Below are 4,109 nucleotides of genomic sequence, written 5' to 3'. Positions count from 1 at the left end.
ATACATTCTCGTAGACATGGTATAAGTATAAATAAACCTCATATAACTATTGGTAAAATACAATATAAGAAATATATTCCCTAGTGCAGTCTACAGTGTGCTGGGTTATTTACAGATTTAGGTATTTACAAGTTAATGTGATTAAAGTGACCAAGTGCATATCAGCAACAATACAAAGGTGTGGATGTGACTTAATGGTCAGTGTTCTGTAGTGGGAAGGGGTGTGACGGAGGCCACTGCTCTCAGGAAAAAGCTGTTCCTCAGTCTGTTTGTTCGTGACTTGATGGTCCTGAATCTTTTGCCCAATGGGAGGGGGACAAACAGTTTGTAACCTGGGTGGGTGGGGTCCTTGATAATGTTGTTAGCCTTCCTACATAGTTGGCTAGCATAAACATTGTTCAGAACTGGGAGCTCTCAGCTTGGTACCCACGATCCTCTTAACTGTCTGGGCCAAGTCTCTCCGGTTCTCTGCCGTGCAGTTGGAGTATTACACTGTAGCACCATAGCAGAGAATGCTCTCTATTGTGCTCCTGTAGAAATGAACAAAGAGCTGAGTGGGAAGTCTGGCTTTTTTGAGTGTTCTTAAGAAGAAAAGTCTGTTGAGCTTTCTTCACCAAGTGAGAGGTGTTAAAAGTCCATTTCAGGTCCTTTGAGATGTAGATCCCCAGGAATTTGATATCGTTAACCCTCTCCACTTATGTGGAGGGGGGAAAGTGTCGTTTTCCTGGCTCTCCTACAGTCCATAACAATGTCCTTTGTCTTGGATGCATTCAAGACAAGATTGCTGTCTGAGCACCACTGTAGTAGGTGTTGCACCTCCTCCCTGTAGTGGGTCTCATCGTCTCCTGTTATCAGTCCCACTGCCGTGGTGTCATATGCAAATTTCACTATGGTGTTGGAGGTGCAGATGGGTGTGCAGTCGTATGTGAATAGGGTTTAAAGGGCTGGGCTGAGGACACAGCCCTGTGGTGCTCCTGTGCTGAGTGTGAGAGTGGGTGATATGCAGTTTCATACCCTGACATTTTGTGGTCTGTTGGTGAGAAAGTTCAGAATTCATGAGCAGAGAGTGGTGGTTAGCCCCAGGTTGGTGAGCTTGGTAATCAGTTTGTGAGGGACTGAGTTAAAGGTGGAGCTGAAGTTAATAAATAACATTCTGGCGTATGTGTCGGGATGCTCCAGATGAGACAGGGTAGTGTGAAGTGCGACTGAAATTGCATCTTCTGTTGACCTGTTTCCCAGATAAGCACCCTGTCCATATCAGTGGGAACGCTGGACTTGATGTGCGTGATGAAAACCCTCTCAAAGCACTTCATAGCAATCAGTGGTACAGCAACAGGATGATAATCGTTGAGCCATGTGACTGCTTGCTTTTTGGGCACTGGGACGCTGGTAGTGGTTTTGAGGCATGTGGGGACTATAGCCTCCTGCAGAGGCAAATTAAAGATGTTTGTAGCACCCCTGCTAGCTGATCAGCACATGACTTTAGTGTGTAGCCTGGTCCTGCTGCCTTGGAGGTGTTGAGATGTTATTTTTATTATTATTATTAACTGTGACATTATTCTTTTATAGAGGAAGCATGGATGTCAGTTGCAGAAATACTGTGAACTAACCAGGGCTGCCTGCAAAAGAAAAAAACTGAAGCTGGGACATCATCTTCAAATGTCAAACAAATGAAGCTTGAAGAAACCAGACAAATCTCTCAGAAAACAGTGGATAACGCTGTACTCCGCTTCGTATTTCAAGGTCTCCAGCCCTTCTCTCTTGTTGAATAGCCTTCATTCCAAAGCCTTGTCCTGGATTTGCAGCCAAAGTGTGTGGTAATGTCTCGATCTACGGTGCGGCACAAGATTGATGCAGCCACAACAATCATGAAGGAACAAGTGAAAGAAGCAATAAGGGAGATTGCATACATTGCCACAACAACTGATTGCTGGACTGTGAGGAGGAGGAGTTTCATCGGTGTAACAGTACATTGGCTGGATCCATGCAGTTTTGAGAGGCATTCTGTTGCTCTTGCATGCAAGCGGTTAAAGGGTCCTCATACATTTGATGCTTTGGCAGGTGCAATGAATGACATACACACAGAGTATGAAATTGTTCAGAAAATAGTCAGAACCACAACTGACAATGGTTCAAATTTTATTAAAGCTTTTCGTGAGTTCGGACTAGAAGAAAACAACGACGCCGCTGAAGAGGCAACTGAGGAAAAAGCAACTGATGAAGATGATTGCTCTGATGATGAAGAGACAGAAGTGAAATTTGTTGATGTTGATGCAATTATGGCTGAAGATGATGGCCTTCAGTACTAACTGCCAAAGCATCATCGGTGCGCCTGTCATTTGCTGAATTTGGTTTCCACAGTGGATGTCGAGAATGCAAACAGGGCAGAGGCCTACAAGAAACTCTCAAGGTCAGCCTTCTCTAAGTCCCAGGCTCTCTGGAATAAGAGTTCAAGGTCTACTACTGCTGCAGAGACCGTTGAGAAGCACTGTAAGCTTCATCTGGTACAGCCAAATGCAACAAGATGGAATTCCTTTTATTTGGCTGTGGAGCGCATAGTGAGAATCCTCAAAGATCAAGGAGAAGGGCCTATGAGAGCTGTCTGTACTGCTCTCAAAATTCCTATGTAAGTAACAAATGTCCGGGATCTTCTATTTGTCTTATTGCCTACATAAATGCTTGCCTCATCACCTGGTCAGGTCACCTTTTGTGCATTATATGCAAATAAGTAGCAAAAAACAAGGAACAGTTATAGAATGATTTTATAAAGCTAATTCCTGTGTGATCTGAAATTACCAATTTGTGAGGGTGCTTTAATGTATTAGTTATTTTATGTACATTGGAGGAAAAATTATTTGTTTTTTTACGATTGGTCTTTTTTTTTTGTGTTAGGTACAGTCCAGCTGACATAGCCTTTTTGGGTGAATACACCACCACCATGAGCCCAGTTACAAAGGCAATAAATATATTGCAAGGAGAATCCAACATTAAGATAGGATGGCTGCTCCCTATAATCACGACCCTTGTGACCAAACTTGACAAAATGAGAGCATCGCTGAGATTCTGCAAGACGCTAGTTGATGCCCTCCTAGATGGTTTGAGGAAACGGTTTGGAGATATGATCTCTGATCCTGAACTAGTTGCAGCAGCCATTCTTCATCCGAAGTTTAAAACCTCCTGGACCAGTGATGAAGAGGTCCTTAGACTCGGTAAGAAATATCCAATCATTTCCTAATTTCACCTACTCTTTGGAAGACAAAACCTAAATTGTAGTTGCATAAGCTTGCAGCTTAATGACAATGTTCCATAAAAATTATGATTAATCTATAACTGTTTCTGATTTAGGCCACAGTTGCATTAAGGAGCATCTTCCTGACCATGATGAGGGTGTTCGGTCTGCTGACAACTCCTTAACTACTTCTGATGAAGATGATTTCTTCTCTAATATCAAGCATACACAGACACAGAAGATAACCAAACAGTTAGATGCATACCTAACATGTGCAGCTGAAGGTGTAACTATGTTGACCGCTTATCCTGCTGTATGTAATCTATCACTTAAGCTAAACACAGCCCTGCCTGCCTCAGCAGCACGTGAGAGGCTTTTTAGTACAGCTGGATTGATCTTTAGGCCAAGACTGGCAGCAATCAGCCCATGCAACCTTGAGAACCAGCTTCTGCTTAAGCTAAATAAGGACTTTTACAAATTTGAGTAATTTGATCACACTGGGATTGTTTTGACTTGTTAAAAATAAATTACTTTCTTTGTCAGCTTGTGTTGTGTTTCATTCTGTAACATTTTACCAATTTCTTATTCTAGAGGTTCTACAAGCTAGTCAGAGGCATTAGGTATTGTGTGTGTTGTCAGGGTATATACAGAAATCCAGAGGTTAAATTTAACACTTTTTAATACTTTCTCAATATTTTTTAAAACCCACACGGCATTGAGTTGCAACCGTTTTTAAACAAGTTTCAAGCTGATTTAAAGATTTATAATGTTACACAATTTTGGCCTGTACAACAGAATTTAAATAGGGAACATGGGTCAACAGAATAAATTTAGTGACTGTGATTTTGAAAACATCTTGCATTTAACTTCTTCAGTCACA

General features: G+C 41.9%; 1 long non-coding RNA gene across 1 annotated transcript; it reads left to right on the top strand.

The window, feature by feature from the left end:
* The first annotated feature begins 2,046 nt into the window (after positions 1 to 2,046).
* On the top strand, positions 2,047 to 3,627 carry LOC140592513 (uncharacterized). The gene is made up of 3 exons (XR_011992823.1): positions 2,047 to 2,626; positions 2,893 to 3,209; positions 3,346 to 3,627. It is a non-coding gene; the product is annotated as an uncharacterized lncRNA (long non-coding RNA).
* Positions 3,628 to 4,109: the final 482 nt, after the last annotated feature.

This window comes from Paramormyrops kingsleyae, chromosome 9 (assembly GCF_048594095.1).
Source record: "Paramormyrops kingsleyae isolate MSU_618 chromosome 9, PKINGS_0.4, whole genome shotgun sequence".
NCBI classification, from domain to species: domain Eukaryota; kingdom Metazoa; phylum Chordata; class Actinopteri; order Osteoglossiformes; family Mormyridae; genus Paramormyrops; species Paramormyrops kingsleyae.
Note: the sequence above shows the minus strand (reverse complement) of the source record. Positions and strands in the feature narration are given on the sequence as shown.